At 45.1% G+C, this 19962-nt stretch overlaps 1 protein-coding gene across 2 annotated transcripts in view; it reads left to right on the top strand.

Moving 5' to 3' along the window:
* Nucleotides 1-19962, top strand: part of GTSF1 (gametocyte specific factor 1) — a 795979-nt gene that overhangs the window by 357846 nt on the left and 418171 nt on the right. The gene's annotated exons all lie outside the window — the stretch shown is intronic.

The raw sequence follows: 19962 nt of genomic DNA, 5'->3' as shown, positions 1-19962 counted from the left end.
TTGCAGTGGCAAGGTCTGCATAATGTATAGCGCCTTTGGCAAAAGTGTAATCTTGCCTGCCGCCAAGCGACCCAGCCAATAAAAGGCCATACCCCCTCCCCCCCTGGCCTGGTCCAAACGGGCCTCTCTCAGAAGTGTACTGTAGTTGCACTCTGCTGTAGAGGTCAGTATAGAGTATATCTATAGGCCCAGATATTTCACCCCTTGTGTGGCCCAGGTAAAAGGCAACGTGGCCTCCATCAATGCTCTTTCTGCCTCACTTACTATTAAGCTCAAAATAGATTATTTATATTGATATGTTTTAAATCCAGCACCTGCCGTCAAAAGCCTCCACCTCCTCCACAACATCAGGAGCGAAATCTGTGTCCGGGATAAGCAAAGCAGTACATTGTCTGCATAAAATGCCAATTTATGTTACCTGCTTACCATCGATGTACCAAATATACTGTACGTGGATGCTGGTGTATGCATTCAGCAAATTGTTCCATTTATTGGGCAAACACTGAAGGTGAAGGAGGGCAGCCCTGTTGTGTGCCCCTGGAAATTGGGAATTTCCGGGATAGAGAGCCATTAGCTTGGGGGGGGAAGCGTAATTTCATTGGATCCACTTACAGATCCGTGGGCCCAATCCAAATTAAATTAAAACCGCATGCAGAAATTGCCAGTGCAGTTGATCAAAAGCCTTCTCTGCATCAATAGTGTGAAGCATTTGGGAGCATTGGGCCTTATCCAGGAGATGACTTAGTATTATTGCTGCAGGTTCTTTTGGGGATGAAGCCATCCTGATCCGGATCCACCAGCCCCTGCATACATGGACCCAGCCTATTAGCCTGGATGCTCGTAAATATCTTAGTATCAACATTGAGCACAGTAATAGGTTGATAGAAAGAGCAAAACTGGTAATCTTTCCCGGGTTTGGAAATAACCATAATTGTACCTAGTTGCATTGTCGGGGTGAGGGAGCTGAGGCACTGGAGTCATTATATACCCATGCCAGCACAGCAGCCAATATCGTCCTAAATGTTTTGTAAAAATCTGGTCCATAACCATCATGTCCTGGTCCTTTACCCACTTAAAGGCACTGTATGGTTAAGGGTACCTCCGTAGGGGTGATACATTCATCTAGGTTGGTGCTAGTTATCTGGAGATTTGGGTCAGAGAGACTGACTCCAAGTAAGCCTCTATTGCACCTGAGTCGAGCTCCTCTACAGTATAGAGGCTAGTGTAGAATGATTCAAATTCTCTGAGGATCAACTCTTCCTACAGGTCAGGGTGCCATCAGGCAGTAGTATTTTGTCCACTCTGTCTCACATCTTGGAGCAGAGACAGTGGGCCAGAAGGCATCCCACCTTGTTTCCTCCGACATAATACTTCTGTTTAATCTGTAAAAGGGCGTATTCCACCTGGTTCATGTCCAACGCTCTCAATTGTTCAAGGGTCACTGTGAGGAGTCTCCTCATTGCCAAGGACCCTGTGAGTCTATGTAGTCCCTGGAGGTCCCTCAATATGTCCTCTAGTTGTATGCATTTATTACGCCTAGTTGTGTTAAGGCGCGCAGCAATAGCAATAAACTGCCCCTCACCACTGCTTTGAGAGTATTCCATAGCAGGGTAATGGAGGTCACCTTTGTGTCATTTGTGGCCAAATACGACTCTGTTGTATCCCTAATTTCTGTAAGGATATTGTCATATGTGAGAAGTTTAGTGTTAAGGTGCCAGGATTTCGGACTGGGTCTAAGAGTGGGGAAGGTGAGGCTCCAGGTGATGGGTTAGTGGTCACAGGGAGCGGCCACTCCAATGTCTGTCTGTGTCACTGTTCTAGTAACGCGTGGTGATGTGAGGAAGATGTATGCAGTCATATGTTTGGTGGGCAGCAGAGAAAAAGGTACAATTGCTGTCTGTGGGATGCTTCAGCTGCCATATGTCCGTCAGGCCTACCTCCCTCAACCATTCCGAAAAAAACGTTGAGAGCCCCAGTCCCAGTCTGTCCATGGCGCTTAATTGATCTGTCCACCTGAGAGTCCGGAACATTAAGGTTGCAACCTACAATTGTCAGTGTAGACTTTAGAAGGTCGGTTACGTGGCAGCAAAGTGTCCGGCTATGAGGGTCTATACAATCTGATTTTGAGAGAGCATATTCTTAACAATTGTGTGTCCGAATTATTGCACCAGTACTTGGTAGACTCAGATCTGACTTGTCCCCAAGAATTGGGGGAGAAGGCAGTCAAATGGGTCAGAACAAGGGTAAGTAGAAAAGCTCATATCATATAGGGGGTGACAAGGACAAGAAGGATGGTAAGGGTAGGGACAAAGAGAAAAAGTCAGAGTCTTCATCAGGCCCACAAAATCTTATGGGGTGGGCACAAATCCTCTTCCAAGCAACAGAAAAAGCCTTGGTGTTACCTGTGTGAAAACAATGGCCATCGGGCAAGTGACCCCACTTGTCCCAAGAGGAACACCAAACCTCCCACACCACAACCCCCACTGCTTCCTGTAGTGCCCTAGTTATAGCAGTGATGGTGGGAAAAACACTACAAATAACCAGCCTGAGGGTGCAGCTGGACTTACTTTGGGTAATGTAGTGGGGGTTGGCTTACTTAGGGAAACCACTGAGCCTGTTTTAGTCTCTGATGGTGGCATTGACTTTGCTACCTTTGTTGCTTGTCCCCTTAATATGGATAAGTACAGGACAAGCAACAACCCCTAATCAATGGTGTTCATGTTGAGGCCTACAGGAACACAGATGCCAGTGTCACTATGGTGATAGAGAAACTGGTGCCCCGAGCAACACCTACTAGGTCATTAATACCAAGTGACTGATGCCCATAATAACCCTTTTAGCCATCCCATGGCTGTTGTGAATCTCAACTGTGTGTGTGGGGGTGGAGGGGGGAGTTGGGTGGTTTACTGGTCCAAAGAAGGTTGTGGTATCCACTGACCTACCTGTAGAATGTCTACTAGGCAATGATTTGGAGACTTCAGCTTGGAATTAAGCCCATTTTGAGACCCTCAAAGCCAACTATATTCAGGTTGCAGTCTGCAGATAAGAATGTCCTGTGCTTGGCTTGGAGATGAGGCAGGTCGGCCAGCCCTTTGGGTACGATCAAGTAATATGTCCTGATCCTTGAGTGCCGGGGCCATATGGCGGAAGAGACAGATCACAAAGTCCTCAAGTTTCCCGGTGATCGCCTGCAGTGGTACTACTCTAATGCTGATTTTGTATCTATTGTCCAGGTCGTCCAGATGGTGATTGTAGTTCCTGATTGCATTTCAGCAGGGAGAGTATTTTACTTCCTCCTCGTGGGTGTCATGTGTTTGCTCCATCATATCAACTCGTTGTCCCAAATCCATGATGTCGCTCTTGAGATCTTTGACTTCTGTGGCTATTTCCTGTTTGAGGGTGGCAAAGTCTTACCCAGGGTCCCTGAAAAGTTGTTCAAGGAACGATCCCGTTATTGGGGTATTGTCCATGTCTCAGCTTCTGCAGTCGCACTAGAGTCTGTACTTTTAGCTTTAGGTGGGTCCATCTTCTTTGCTGGGGTCTTGGTAAAGAAATCTTTAAGGGAGCCTACCTTTTTGTACTGGTGTTGCAAGGACATACTAGCCAGTTGAAGGACTCGCTGATATTGGGGGAGCAGTCTCAGATCACAAATAGGGATCGGGCTGTTGTACTCACCAGGGCTCACAGCTTCACCTTCAGGGGCCCTCTTACATGCTCCATGATCCTGCAGGGTCTACAGTTGCAGAGGCGGTCACAATCAGGTAAGGGGGCAGCCGCACCTCATGGGGTATCTTGGTGTCCTTCCACGTGCTGGGGGCCTGGTAATGGCCTACATGCCTTGTGATTTCGGCTTTCGGCTCTACACCCCGTCAGACATCCAATATGCAGCCACACAGCGAGGACCCGCAACAGGTCCAAGGGTAGGCCAGCAACATACACTGGAGAGGCACCAGCCGATCCTAGAGAACCCACTCTGGCAAGTGTCTCTTACTGGTAGCTCTGCGTGTGTGCCGGGCTCATGTAATATTGCAGTGTCAATTACAGTTCATATTCCTGAGGAGCGCCAAACCCGCATTGCCTCCTGTAGGAGGCTGGCCTGGCTTATAGTGGGTACCTTGTGGTACTTACACCCTGTGCCAGGTCCAGTTATCCCTTATTAGTAGAATAGAGGTGGTTCTAGCAGCTTAGGCTGATAGAGGTAGCTATGGCAAAGCTTAGGCTGGACTAGGAGACATGCAAAGCTCCTACTATACCACTTATATCATATAGCACAATATCATAAGAAAACACAATACCCTGAGTTACTAAAAATAAAGGTACTTTATTTTTATGACAATATGCCACAAGTATCTCAGTGAGTACCCTCAGTTAGAAGGTAAGTAATATACGCAAGTTATATGTACACAATCCCAAAACAGGTAAGTAAGAATCAGAAAAGTAATGCAAACAGTGTAGAATTACAATAGGATGCAATAGGCAAACATAGGTCTAGGGGCAACACAAACCATATACTCCAAAAGTGGAATGCGAATCACAAATGGACCCCAGACCTATGGGAGCTTGTAGAGGGTCGCTGGGACTGTAAGAGACCAGTCAGGGTGTCCAAGATACCCCACCCCAAGACCCTGAAAAGTAGGAGTAAAGTACACCTACTACCCCAAAAGGACACAATAGTCGTGATAGGGGGGATTCTGCAAGAACCACAAACACCATCAAAGCACTGGAGACGGATTCCTGGACCTGAGGACCTGCAAGGCAAGGGGACCAAGTCCAAGAGTCGCGATAGTGTCCGGGGGGGCAGGAGCCCAGGAAACCCCGGATGAAGGTGCAGGGAAGCTGCTCCGAATGGAAGAAGCTTAGGATTCTGCAACAATGAAGAGAGCTAGGAACTTCTCCTTTGGATGGAAGATGCCCCACGGCATGCTGAAGGTTGCAGAAGTTCCATAGCAGGCATTGATCAGAAACTGGCAAATCTAAATAATCTGATTAAGAGAGCTCAAAACTTTGCTGAAATTACAATAAATGACTGCACCTGTGAGCCAATAATCAACAAGTTGGCTTCCCTTCCATAAGCTCTAAACTTGTTGATTACAAACCTCAAAGACAATTTAAACATGAGTCCTGATGAACAAACCACAACCGAAGTGCCACCCCTGGATTAGAGGGAGATAAGGGATTCCAGAAACTTGGGAGACGGAGCATATGGGTGCCCAAGGAAACAAACTGACAAAGTGGCGCAAGCCCAGGAGGAATTTAAACGTGATCAGGTTGGAGACCATAAGGTAAATACAGGCCCCTCTATTCTCCCCGAATCAGTAGGGACTCTGTCTCAGCCAGTGAAGTCTCTTACAAAAAGACAAAAGAAACAACGAAGAAAAGCGAGAAATAAAAAAGCAGTCATTCCACCAGGCCCAATGGTAAAACATTTGCATCCCACCCTAAGCCTGGACACAGAAGACGATATGTCCAGGTCAAATGACTGCTCGACAACTATAAAGGGAATATTAACAACCAATAAACCTTTTCCAATATTTAATACCAGAGCCGGCCAAACCACACGTATGACCCAAAACTTAAAAGGAAAAAATGAAAACGCACAATCTTCTACTGTCGGGGATATGATAATTAACGACCAGCAAAATACACTAATATTACCTGAATTAGACCAATCAGAAATGGTTTCTCAGATTACAAATCGATACCAGCAGGAGAATAAAGACAAAAAAAGCCCGACCCCTAAAATAAGCAGGAGGTCTTTTGAAGAAGAGGGCACAATAATCAGGATCACCAACTCAAGACATGCTGCTTCCCAAGGGGCTCAAATTGGAACCCAACCAGCCCAATATCGGGGGAAAAAAAAGAGAAATGTCAAAACTACCTTGGGAGGATGACTACTCAAACAGATTAATAACAAAGCAAATGACCATGAAGTCAAAACGGCCTGACAGAGTAGTAGAAGATCTAAGGCTCGCCCAACTTGGTGAACAGGAGGACGAAATAGGCAGCCCCGACCAAGGTATGTCAAATGACTGTTTACAACTAATATTGGAACCTCAATACCATTCTAGGGGGCGATTTGACATTTTGAACAGGGGAAACATATTGAAGCTACTACAAGTTACTCCAACACTAAAAGATATAAAATCCACTGATATCGTCTCTATAGAGTTCGTCTCAATGGAAAAGACAAATAAAGGAGCCCCTAACGAAGCAACTTTGGTAACCTGGAGGACACCATTTTTGGTAAAAAGAGTGGCTGATGAAAAATGTGCCTTTCTAAAATGGGGAATTAAGCTCAGTACCCCTAAGCAAATTGGTTATCCCGATCCGTTAGAGGAACACAAAAATCCACCAAACCAACAAATATTAAGAGTCTGGTAAACCCTTTTCAGTTCTTAGGTGGGCAATTGGAAAAACAAAGGGTTACCCTCTAGGGGGCACTCCTTTTAATATGTATCATTTAGTACACTCTGAACTAGGCCAGATATCAGATCTAACTTATTTAGAAAAACGTCACTGACTAGTAAGTAGCAGGGTGCATAACATGCTAACAAACCAATATAATACCTTCTTTCAGGTCTGCTCATGGAATATAAATGGGGTCAGACCGAGCACAAACCAAAAAGATCTATCAACCCTACTGAAGAATTTCCATATCATCCTCCTTCAGGAGACTTGGGCTACAAACCCTTTTGAAATTGATGGTCATATTGTTTTTTTTCCCCCAGCAATAAAGGAGAAAAAGTACGGCCATTCAAAGGGGGGCCTTGCTACGTTCATTTCAGCAGGTCTAAAATTATTGTGTACTCGAATATATGTTGAAAACAAAGATTTCCTGGTATTGAAGCTAAACGGGTGGCATGGTGATCATTCAAACCCCCTCCTCCTAATCAATGTTTACATCCACCCAGATGCCCAATCCAAAAAATACATGTAATCGAAATTGATAAATATAATCGTAACTGCCCATCAAGAACTAGGCCCCCTGGAGCTTCTGATAACTGGGGATTTCAATCAAAAATGATTAAATCCATTTGAAAGGGTACACAAACCATTTTGCAAGATCACCTATGGGCTGTTCCACAACAATCTTTGGGGGAAATCGAGAGAGGAAAAGCTGGTACGCCAGCACTCACTCTAGTAAAAGACTTTGAGGCTCTTGGGCTTAGAATTCTAAATGGGAGCTACCCTCAGGACACCGCCAGCTCCTACCTGCAACGCTAACCAAACCCACACAATAATTGACTATACTGTGGTCTCACTATTTCTGCTTACTTTAATTACAAAGTTTTTAATCATAAACTCAGACATGAGTGATCATGGCCAGCAATGCCTGGAAATAGGATATGATCCTCCTACTCATAACTCTACATAAACCATGCCAGGAGACGTCATAACAATAAACTATAAAAAAACTCAGATAGTTCGAAAAACTAAAGGAATCTATAGGGGTCCGATCAAGGGCAATTTTTGCACAATGTAACATGAACATAACCAGGGACCCAATAGAAACTTGGTCGTTCTTCCTAAACAATTTTGTGGTTAGCCTTCTTGTAGATCAACCACAAAAGAGATATCGAAATAAGGCGCGGGTGCAAATACAAACATAAATATAAATTATTCAGCGCATATTATTAAATTAAGGAAAGAAAGAAATAAAGCATTAAAACTATACAATAAAGACCCGCAAATGGCTGTATTAAGGCTGACTCAAAAAATCAAAATAAAGCATATCGGAAACAACTATGGGAATGTAAACACCAGAAACATCAAGACCTCTGGGCAAAAGCCCTATTTCTAAGTAAAAACAAAATACTCACGGTTTTTGGAAAATGGTCACTGATTTTGAATAAGGCCCGAGCACTTTGTTTAGTTCAAATATCCCGGAACCCGTCTGGGTTGACTATTTAAATCAACACTTTGATGAATCCAAGCTAGTTGATAAAATCTTAGAAGTGGCTAAAGAAAAATTAAGTCCAGGGAAAATGATATCAAAATCCTTTTTTGTCCAAAAGGAAAATAAAGAAATAACTTTCTCAGCAACAGAAGTTAGCAATTCAATAAAAATAGTAGAAATGGGGGTGCCCCAATGGTATCCCGAATGATCTGTTTAAACTAGACTCGACTTACTGGGGTGAAAATCTTGCCCATACTTTCAATCACTGTATATTGTCAAGAAGTATTCCCAAATCCTGGAAAGGAGCGATAATTCACCCAATATTTAAAGGAGGTAACAAAACAAAACCTGAGAACTACCGACTAATAACTCTAATAGACGTAGAAGCCAAATACTACGCAGGTCTCTTACTGGAACACCTTCTAAGCTGGGCAACGGAAAATAGTATTATCCCTCCTAATCAGACAGGTTTTGTAAAGGGCCTAGGCACTGCTGCAAACATATTAACCTTATCAATGATTATTGACAAATGCAAACACAATAAACAGCCCCTGTATCTGTGTTTTGTGGACTTTAAATCAGCTTTTGATCTGGTCCGGCGACCTCTCTTATGGGAGAAACTAGCTTCCTGGGGAATACCGGAGACTTTATTAAAAGCCATACGGCAGCTACATACAGACACATGGGTAAGAGTCAAGGTAGGGGACGGCTCCTTCCTTTCAAGGAAAATGATGACAAAGCAGGGATTGAAACAGGGCTGTGTGCTGGCCCCATACCTTTTCAACTTTTCAATCTCTTATCATCTGATTTATCTGTGGAATTAAACAGGGTAAATGGGCACTCTCCAAAGCTCGGCGATATGATTATTTCAAATCTCCTATACGCCGATGATGTGGTTCTCCTGAGCCAAACTAAAGTAGGACTACAGCGACTCATTGTTAAGATATTTGAATACGCAGAGCAGTGTGGAATGGAAGTTAACCAGGATAAAACTAAAGTAATGAGAGTCAGTAAAAAATCCTTAAAAATCAAACGGAACTCACAAAGGGACCCTTTGGAACAAGTAAATCAGTACGGGCACTTTGGTGTACTTTTTGACGAACGCAGCACCTTTTTTTCCCAGAAACATGAGTTGTATAGAAAAGGCCAAGTGCTATTATTCGCTTTCCAAAATTGAAAAAAATTCCTAACCGGCCCTCGCTTTCGGCCCCTGCTTAAAGTCATCGCAACCAAGCTAATTTCAACTCTAGGATATGGAAGCGAAGCTCTTTGTGGGCAAGACGCTACTATCCTAAATAAAATCATTGGAAAAGTTTTTAGGTCCCTATTTCAGCTACTGGGATACACCTCATTAGCACAAATTAGGCTGGAGTTTGGCTATGTAAACCAAAGCATAGACGGAAAAGCCAGCTACATCAAAGCCTGGAAACAGTTACAGCTGGCAAAGGAAAATCCGCTCTGTCGTGCCCTTTGGAAAGAGATCAGCTCAAACACCACAGCCAATGGGCACCAGTACTTAGACCAGTCACTAATCGACCTAGGGGCAGTGGAGTTATGGGACTCCAATATCTCTTACATTTTTTTTTTTTTTTTTTTTTAAATCAGATTGCAAAAAAAAATCACTAATCATGGACAAGGATTTACTAGCTACTAGATCACACTCGTCGATGATCATTAATGATTACTAACTTTTAAAGCTTCAGCCATACCTGGAGGCAGGGTGGACCAAGTCAGATAAAGATATTTTTAATAAATATAGATTTGGGATTATTCCGGGCAATGCCCACCTAGTCCCATGGGAACGCTCTCTAAAAATCCCACAGTGTAGGCTATGTGGTAACGGACATGAAGATATAATTAATTTAGTTTGTATTTGTAACATTTTAAGAACCGAACGCAAACTTCTATTGAAGTCATTATTTAATCAGAGGGGTATACGGTCTTGCCGGCAAGCAGTGATTGCCTGCCTCAAACCCCAGGACATTGTTTTAAATGCTAAATATTTGAAGTTTCTACGCTTGGTATCTCGAAAACTTCTAACGTTAGAGGACAATTAATATAAAAAATCTTTGCACATGAGTGTGGAAACCCTTTTTAGATAACAATAGGTTTTGGTATACTTTTTATCATCTAGATTGTAGAATGTAAAACTGATATTTTGTATTGTATATGTATATTTTTTTTTAGAATAATGTGATGTATCGATGTATTGATTTTTATTAATTACGCATCAAGAATAAACTTGTAACTCCTATTAGAACATTGGAATGCTGGAAGCTCCATTGAAAACAATGGAGTGCTGCAGGCTTTTACTGGCTGGTAAAAGTCCACAGCGCCAACATTCCAATGTTCGCTTTGTTCACAGCAACAGCTGTGAACAAAGCTTCACGGAGCCCGAGGGGATTTTAATCCCCTCGGGCTCCGTGAACATTTATTTGTTTTAATAGAACATTCTGCCCTGTGTGGCAGAATGTTCTAATAGCCTTAGAACCCGCCGTAGCGGGCTCTACCGGCTATTAAAGTCCCTCTCCCTTGTTAAATGCCCTCGCCTTCGGCTCGGGCATTTAACGCGGGGAGCGGGCCTTTAATAGCCGGTAGAGCCCGCCACGGCGGGTTCTAACGCTATATTATACCACTTATATCATAGAGCACAATATCATAAGAACACACAATACTCAGAGTTACTAAAAATAAAGGTACTTTATTTTTATGACAATATGCCACAAGTATCTCAGTGAGTACCCTCAGTTAGAAGGTAAGTAATATGCACAAGTTATATGTACCCAAACCCAAAACAGCTAAGTAAGAATCAGAAAAGTAATGCAAACAGTGTAGAATTACAATAGGATGCAATAGGCAAACATAGGTCTAGGGGCAACACAAACCATATACTCCAAAAGTGGAATGCGAATCACAAATGGACCCCAGACCTATGGGAGCTTGTAGAGGGTCACTGGGACTGTAAGAAACCAGTCAGGGTGTCCAAGATACCCCTCCCCAAGACCCTGAAAAGTAGGAATAAAGTACACCTACTACCCCAAAAGGACACAATAGTCGTGATAGGGGGATTCCGCAAGAACCACAAACACCAGCAAAGCACTGGAGACGGATTCCTGGACCTGAGGACCTGTAAGGCAAGGGGACCAAATTCAAGAGTAGCGATAGTGTCCAGGGGGGCAGGAGTCCAGGAAACCCCGGATGAAGGTGCAGGTAAGCTGCCTCTGGATGGAAGAAGTTTAGGATTCTGCAACAATAAAGAGAGCTAGGAACTTCTCCTTTGGATGGAAGATGCCCCACGGCGTGCCGAAGGTTGCAGAAGTGTTTCCACGCAGAAATACAGCAAACAAGCCTTTCCAGCTGCAAGGGTCGCAGTGGAGGTTTTTGGGTGCTGCTGGGGACCAGGAAGGACTACGATGTTGCCCCTTGGAGGAGGAGACAGAGGGGGCGCTCAGCAACTCAGAGAGGCCCCACAGAAGCAGGCAGCACCCGCATAGGTACCGGAGCAGGCACTTAGAAGATTTGTGAACCGGAGCTGGCTCAGAGTCACAAAGGAGGGTCCCACGACGGAGTCCAACTCAGAGGGTTGAGCACTGCAGGATGGAGTGCTGGGGACCCAGACTAGGCTGTGCACAAAGGAATTCTTGGAGGAGTGCACAGAAGCTGGAGCAGCTGCAAGTCACGCAGTACACAGGTTTGCAGTCTAGCGTGGGGAGGCAAGGACTTACCTCCACCAAACTTGGACTGAAGGATCACTGGACTGTGGGAGTCACTTGGATAGAGTTCCTGTATTCCAGGGGCCACGCTCGTCAGGATGAGAGGGGACCCAGAGGACCGGTGATGCAGTCTTTTTGTGCCTGCATTAGCAGGGGGAAGATTCCATCGAGCCATGGGAGATTTCTTCTTGGCTTCCAGTGCAGGGTGAAGGCAGATGAGCCCCAGAGCATGCACCACCAGAAAACAGTCAAGAAAGCCGGCAGGATTAGGCGCTACAATGTTGCTGGTAGTCGTCCTGCTACTTTGTTGCGGTTTTGCAGGCATCCTGGAGCAGTAAGCGGTCGATCCTTGGCAGAAGTCGAAGAGGGAAGTGCAGAGGAACTCTGGTGAGCTCGTGCATTCGTTATCTGAGGAATACCCCCGAGGAGAGACCCTAAATAGCCAGAAAAGGAGGTTTGGCTACCAAGAAAGGAGGATTGGCTACCAAAAAAGGTAGGAGCCTATCAGAGGGGGTCTCTGATGTCACCTGCTGGTAATGGCCACTCAGAGTATTCCAGTGTGCCTCCAACACCTCTGTTTCCAAGATGGCAGAGGTCTGGGACACACTGGAGGAGCTCTGGGCACCTCCCCTGGGAGGTACTGGTCAGGGGAGTGGTCACTCCCCCTTTCCTTTGTCCAGTTTTGCGCCAGAGCAGGGCTGGGGGATCCCTGAACCGGTGTAGACTGGCTTATGCAGAGATGGGCACCATCTGTGCCCATCAAAGCATTTCCAGAGGCTGGGGGAGGCTACTCCTCCCCAGCCCTTCACACCTATTTCCAAAGGGAGAGGGTGTAACACCCTCTCTCAGAGGAAATCCTTTGTTCTGCCTTCCTGGGCCAGGGCTGCCTAGACCCCAGGAGGGCAGAATCCTGTCTGAGGGGTTGGCAGTAGCAGCAGCTGCAGTGGAAACCCCGGAAAGGCAGTTTGGCAGTACCCAGGTTCTGTGCTAGAGACCCGGGGGATCATGGAGTTGTCCCCCCAATACCAGAATGGTACTGGGGTGACAATTCCATGATCTTAGACATGTTACATGGCCATGTTCGGAGTTACCATTGTGACGCTATACATAGGGTAGTGACCTATGTATAGTGCACGCGTGTAATGGTGTCCCGGCACTCTCAAAGTCCGGGGAAATTGCCCTGAACGATGTGGGGGCACTTTGGTTAGTGCCAGGGTGCCCACGCACTAAGTAACTCGGCACCAAACATTCACTGAGTGAGGGTTAGACATATAGGTGACTTATAAGTTACTTATGGGCAGTGAAAAATGTCTGTGAAATAACGGACGGTATTTCACGCAGGCTGCACTGGCAGGCCTGTGTAAGAATTGTTTGAGCTCCCTATGGGTGACAAAAGAAATGCTGCAGCCCATAGGGATCTCCTGGAACCCCAATACCCTGGGTACCTGAGTACCATATACAAGGGAATTATATGGGTGTACCAGTGTGCCAATGAGAATTGGTAAATTTAGTCACTAGACTGCAGTGACAAATTTAGAAAGCAGAGAGAGCATAAATACTGAGGTTCTGGTTAGCAGAGCCTCAGTGATAGTTAGGCACCACATGGGGAACACATACAGGGCACATACTATGAGCACTGGGGTCCTGCCTAGCAGGATCCCAGTGACCCAAGGGCTAAAACAACATACATACAGTGAAAAATGGGGGTAACATGCCAGGCAAGATGGTACTTTCCTACACCCCCCCACCAGACTCCGACCTCCACAGATAACAAATTGATCCCTCAAGATGCAAGGCCCCTGCTTCCACTAAAGTGTCTGCCGGACCTGTTATGATGCGATGGCTCCATTGGCTGGCAAGAACCCTCAGGCGGGTATGATGCGGCTCAGGTGCAGAGGGGAAAAGCTGCTGGGGCCGTGGCCAGGGTCATGGCTCTCAATGCAGGACCTCCCAGTATAGCTGCTAACTGCTCCACTCACCAGGTTCAGGCGCAGCGGCCTCTGCAGCTTTCGTCCTCAAGGCTGGAGCCCTCTCGCTTCACACGGTCGCCATCTTGAAAACAGTAGAGGGGGTTTGGGCCGGACGTGTTTCTTTGCATTCACACCTACTGCCAGAATTCATTATACTTTGGGGGACCCACCAGTCCCCAAGGTTACAGCCAGCAATGGATTGGCCCAGAGTGCTAAGATGGTAGCTCGATCTGCTCCCAGTCAATCTCAGACAGCGGAGTGCTGGTAAAATGCTCCTACTTGGGCACCATGTTGGCCATGCCACCCTAATTCTCCATTTTAAATGTAATTTGGTTAATATGAATCATACCTTAAGATCAGTCTATAATCACTTTCAAAGACTATAATGCGAAGTTTGTTTTTATGACCTGCTTAAATACTTTATGGAAATATTTAGTCTGCTGTTGCTAGGAGAAGAAGCTATTGTGAATGCAGTGATACCTAACAATATGGTGTATCTGCACTGCTATAGATGCAGAAAAGGTGCCTAGCCCGTTTCCTTCTAGACAATTCACATATTTACAGAGTGCCTTCAACCATCACAATAACCATTTGTTCGATGGCATATGTTGCTGCAGATACACATGTTGAGCACAGTCCGCTGCCTGGTGTTGGGCTCGGAGTATTACAAGTTGTTTTTCTTCGAAGAAGTCTTTTTTGGTCACGGGACTGAAGGACTCCTCCCTCTTCGGCTCCATTGCGCATGGGCGTCGACTCCATCTTAGATTGTTTTTTTCCGCTGTCGGGTTCGGACGTGTTCCTTTTCGCTCCGTGTTTCGGTTCGGAAAGTTAGTCAGAATCTCGGAAGAAAGCGTCGGTATTGTTCCGTTCGGTATCGGGATAGTTAGGTACATCGACACCGTTCATCGGAAGACTTTGGGGTAGCTTCGATCCCCCATCGGGGCCTGGTCGGCCAGACTGCGTGTGACGCAGAAGCCGATGGAACGGACCCCGTTCCGTTTCTGCCCAAAATGTCACAGTAAGTATCCTTATACAGATCAGCACTTGGTCTGTAACTTGTGCTTGTCCCCCGAGCACAAGGAGGATACCTGTGAGGCCTGTCGAGCCTTCCGGTCCAGAAAAACACTCCGGGACCGAAGAGCCAGGCGTCTACAAATGGCGTCCACGCCGACAAAACAACGTTTCGACGACGAAGAGGAAACATTCTCGGTTCCGGACTCAGAATCCGGAGACTCCGACGTCGAACAACAAACAGTGAGTAAGACGTCGAAAATAAAGACCATCGAAAAAACAAAAGCCCAGGGGACGCCACTGCCAACAGGCCATCGCTCGACCCATAAAACCGGCGACCCGTCGAAGGCGCCGAAAAAGGGCACGCCCATAGCGAAGACACCGGACTCCGGTCGAGGGACCGCCATGGAGCAACCTCGGAGCCGAGATAGCGGCTCCGAGAAGCAAAAACAAGATGCCGGCACCGAAAAACATCGGCACCGAGACACACTGCCGAAAGCCACAAAAATTCAGTCGGTACCGAAGCCGAAAAAAGATTCTCTCTCGGCGCCGAAAAGTTCCACACCTCCTTCCTACACAGAGGAACAAGGAATAAGTGGCCAGATGCACACATTTGGACAAGAGCTCCAAAGTGTAGAATCAGACTACACACAAAAGAGACTGTACATCCAACAAGACACAGGGAAGATATCAACCCTTCCCCCAATAATGAGAAAAAGAAGGATCGGATTTCTCAAGGATGACGCACAACCACAAGCCAAAGTGGTTAAAAAAAGTCACGCCTCTGCCCTCTCCACCACAACAGGCATCGCCGGCACAAACTCCGCCACAAATGCACTCACCAGCGCAAACTACTATAAGTCAAGATAATCAGGATCAAGACGCTTGGGACTTATACGACACCCCAGTGCCGGACAATGATCCCGATTCATACCCCACAAAGCCGTCACCGCCAGAGGACAGTACCTCATACTCGCAACTGGTGGCTAGGGCAGCAGAATTCCACAATGTCCAACTGCATTCCGATCCTATAGAGGATGATTTTTTATTTAACACCCTCTCGGCTACACATAGCCAATATCAATGTCTCCCAATGCTACCAGGGATGTTACGGCACGCAAAACAAATTTTTGAAGAGCCCGTAAAATCAAGAGCCATCACCCCAAGGGTGGATAAGAAATATAAACCACCACCCACAGACCCAGTGTTTATTACTTCGCAGTTACCACCTGACTCCGTAGTAGTAGGGGCAGCTCGCAAAAGAGCAAATTCCCATACATCTGGCGACGCCCCACCTCCGGACAAAGAAAGCTGAAAATTTGATGCGGCAGGAAAAAGAGTCGCATCACAGGCAGCCAACCAATGGCGCATCGCAAATTCTCAAGCGCTGCTAGCCCGATATGACCGCGCACACTGGAATGAGATGCAACTTCTCATAGACCATCTTCCCCAGGAATACCAAAAAAGGGCGCAGCAAATAGTTGAAGAGGGACAAACGATCTCGAACAATCAAATCCGCTCTTCAATGGACGCAGCCGATACTGCAGCAAAAACAGTCAACACTGCTGTCGCCATAAGGAGACACGCATGGCTCCGCACTTCAGGGTTCAAACCTGAAATCCAGCAGGCTGTCCTTAATATGCCCTTCAACGAAAAACAACTTTTTGGCCTTGAAGTGGACACAGCCATTGAAAAACTTAAAAAGGACACAGCCACTGCCAAAGCCATGGGCGCACTCTACTCCCCGCAGAGCAGAGGCTCTTTTAGAAAAACTCCATTTAGAGGGGGGTTTCGTGGCCAACCCACAGACACCACCAGCCAACAAACAAGAACCACACCCTATCAGGGTTCATTCCAAAGGGGAGGTTTCAGGGGATATAGAGGGGGTCAATTCCCAAGGAGTAGGGGAAAATTCCAAACTCCAAAAACACCTCCACCTAAACAGTGACTTTCAAGTCACACAACCCCTTCACTCAACACCAGTGGGGGGAAGACTAAGCCAATTCTACCAATCTTGGCAGCAGATTACAACAGACAATTGGGTACTAGCAATAATCCAACATGGCTATTGCATAGAATTACACAAATTCCCACCAAACATCCCTCCAAAAACACGCAAAATGTCACTACAACATTTAGAACTTTTAGGACTAGAAGTTCAAGCACTACTGCAAAAGGATGCAATAGAATTAGTACCAGTACAACAAAAAAACACAGGAGTTTACTCCCTGTACTTTCTAATTCCAAAAAAAGACAAAACATTAAGACCAATATTAGATCTCAGGACACTAAATACCTACATCATATCGGACCACTTTCACATGGTCACACTACAAGACATCATTCCACTGCTCAAACAGCAAGATTACATGACCACATTAGACCTAAAAGATGCGTACTTTCATATACCGATACATCCTTCTCACAGAAAGTACCTAAGGTTCCTATTCAAAGGAATACATTACCAATTCAAGGTGTTGCCATTCGGAATAACAACTGCACCAAGAGTATTCACAAAATGTCTAGCAGTAGTAGCAGCACATATCAGGAGACAACAAATACATGTGTTTCCTTACCTAGACGATTGGCTAATCAAGACCAACACAGTAAGAAAGTGCACAAACAACACCACATATGTCATACAAACCCTCCACAAACTGGGTTTCTCCATCAACTATACAAAGTCACACCTCGAACCGTGTCAGACACAACAATATCTAGGGGCAACCATCAACACATCAAAAGGAATTGCCACTCCAAGTCCACAAAGAGTTCAAGCATTCCACAAGGTAATAAGTGCTATGTTTCCAAACCAAAAGATACAAGAAAAATTTGTGCTAAAACTTCTAGGCATGAGGTCATCATGCATAGCCATTGTCCCAAACGCAAGACTACACATGCGACCCTTACAACAGTGCCTAGCATCACAATGGTCACAAGCACAGGGTCAACTTCTAGATCTGGTGTTGGTAGACCGCCAAACATACCTCTCGCTTCTATGGTGGAACAGCAACAATTTAAACAAAGGGCGGACATTTCAGGACCCAGTGCCTCAATACGTTATAACAGATGCTTCCATGACAGGGTGGGGAGCACACCTCAATCACCACAGCATTCAAGGACAATGGGACGTACACCAAACAAAATTTCATATAAATTATCTAGAACTGTTAGCAGTATTTCTAGCGTTAAAAGCCTTTCAACCCATAATAACACACAAATACATTCTTGTCAAAACAGACAACATGACAACAATGTATTATTTAAACAAACAAGGAGGAACACACTCAACACAATTGTGTCTCCTAACACAAAAAATATGGCAGTGGGCGATTCACAACCACATTCGCCTAATAGCACAATTTATTCCAGGGATCCAAAACCAACTAGCAGACAACCTTTCGCGAGATCACCAACAAGTCCACGAATGGGAAATTCACCCCCAAGTTCTGAACAATTACTTTCAAATTTGGGGAACACCCCAGATAGATTTGTTTGCAACAAAAGAAAACGCAAAATGCCAAAACTTCGCATCCAGGTACCCACACCGCGAATCACAAGGCAATGCTCTATGGATGAGTTGGTCAGGGATATTTGCATACGCTTTTCCCCCCTCTCCCTCTCCTTCCATATCTAGTAAACAAATTGAGTCAAAACCAACTCAAACTCATACTGATAGCACCCACATGGGCAAGACAACCTTGGTATACAACTCTACTAGACCTTTCACTAGTACCGCATGTCAAACTACCCAACAGACCAGATCTGTTAACACAACACAAACAACAGATCAGGCATCCAAACCCAGCATCATTGAATCTAGCAATTTGGCTCCTGAAATCCTAGAATTCGGACACTTAGACCTCACACAAGAATGTATGGAGGTCATAAAACAAGCTAGAAAAGCTTCCACTAGACACTGCTATGCATCTAAGTGGAAAAGATTTGTTTGCTACTGCCATACCAATCAAATCCAACCATTGCATGCCTCTACAAAGGACATAGTGGGATACTTACTACATTTGCAAAAAGCAACCCTCGCTTTTTCATCTATAAAAATACACCTCGCAGCAATATCTGCTTACCTACAAACTACTCATTCATCGTCTCTATTTAGAATACCAGTTATTAAAGCATTCATGGAAGGGCTAAAAAGAATTATACCACCAAGAACACCACCAGTTCCTTCATGGAACCTTAACATCGTCTTAACAAGACTCATGGGTCCACCTTTTGAACCCATGCATTCCTGTGAAATGCAATATTTAACGTGGAAAGTCGCATTTCTCATTGCAATCACATCCCTCAGAAGAGTAAGTGAAATACAGGCATTTACCATACAAGAACCATTTATTCAAATACACAAAAATAAAATAGTTCTAAGAACAAATCCAAAATTTCTACCAAAAGTAATCTCACCATTCCATTTAAATCAAACAGTAGAATTACCAGTGTTCTTCCCACAGCCAGATTCCGTGGCTGAAAGGGCACTACATACATTAGACATCAAAAGAGCACTAATGTACTACATTGACAGAACAAAGTTAATCAGGAAAACAAAACAACTGTTCATAGCTTTTCAAAAACCACACATAGGAAATCCAATCTCTAAACAAGGCATTGCTAGATGGATAGTCAGATGTATTCAAACATGCTATCTTAAAGCCAAGAGAGAATTGCCTATTACACCAAAGGCACACTCAACCAGAAAGAAAGGTGCTACAATGGCTTTTCTAGGAAACATTCCTATGAGCGAAATATGTAAGGCTGCAACCTGGTCTACGCCTCATACATTTACTAAACACTACTGTGTAGATGTACTAAATGCACAACAAGCTACAGTGGGCCAAGCTGTACTAAGAACATTATTCCAAACTACTTCAACTCCTACAGGCTAAACCACCGCTTTTAGGGGAGGTAACTGCTTTATAGTCTATGCTCAACATGTGTATCTGCAGCAACATATGCCATCGAACTGAAAATGTCACTTACCCAGTGTACATCTGTTCGTGGCATTAGTCGCTGCAGATTCACATGTGCCCTCCCGCCTCCCCGGGAAGCCTGTAGCCGTTTAGAAGTAAATCTTAAATCTTAAACATTTGTACATTTGTAAATAATTATTATAAACTTTTTATGTACATACTTATTCACTCCATTGCATGGGCACTATTTATAGCAAACAACTCCAGCCTCACCCTCTGCGGGGAAAACAATCTAAGATGGAGTCGACGCCCATGCGCAATGGAGCCGAAGAGGGAGGAGTCCTTCGGTCCCGTGACCAAAAAAGACTTCTTCTAAGAAAAACAACTTGTAATACTCCGAGCCCAACACCAGGCAGCGGACTGTGCTCAACATGTGAATCTGCAGCGAC

Source organism: Pleurodeles waltl, chromosome 4_2 (assembly GCF_031143425.1).
Source record: "Pleurodeles waltl isolate 20211129_DDA chromosome 4_2, aPleWal1.hap1.20221129, whole genome shotgun sequence".
In the NCBI taxonomy this organism is placed as follows: domain Eukaryota; kingdom Metazoa; phylum Chordata; class Amphibia; order Caudata; family Salamandridae; genus Pleurodeles; species Pleurodeles waltl.
The sequence above is the reverse complement of the archived record's forward strand: the minus strand, read 5'-3'. Positions and strand labels throughout refer to the sequence as shown.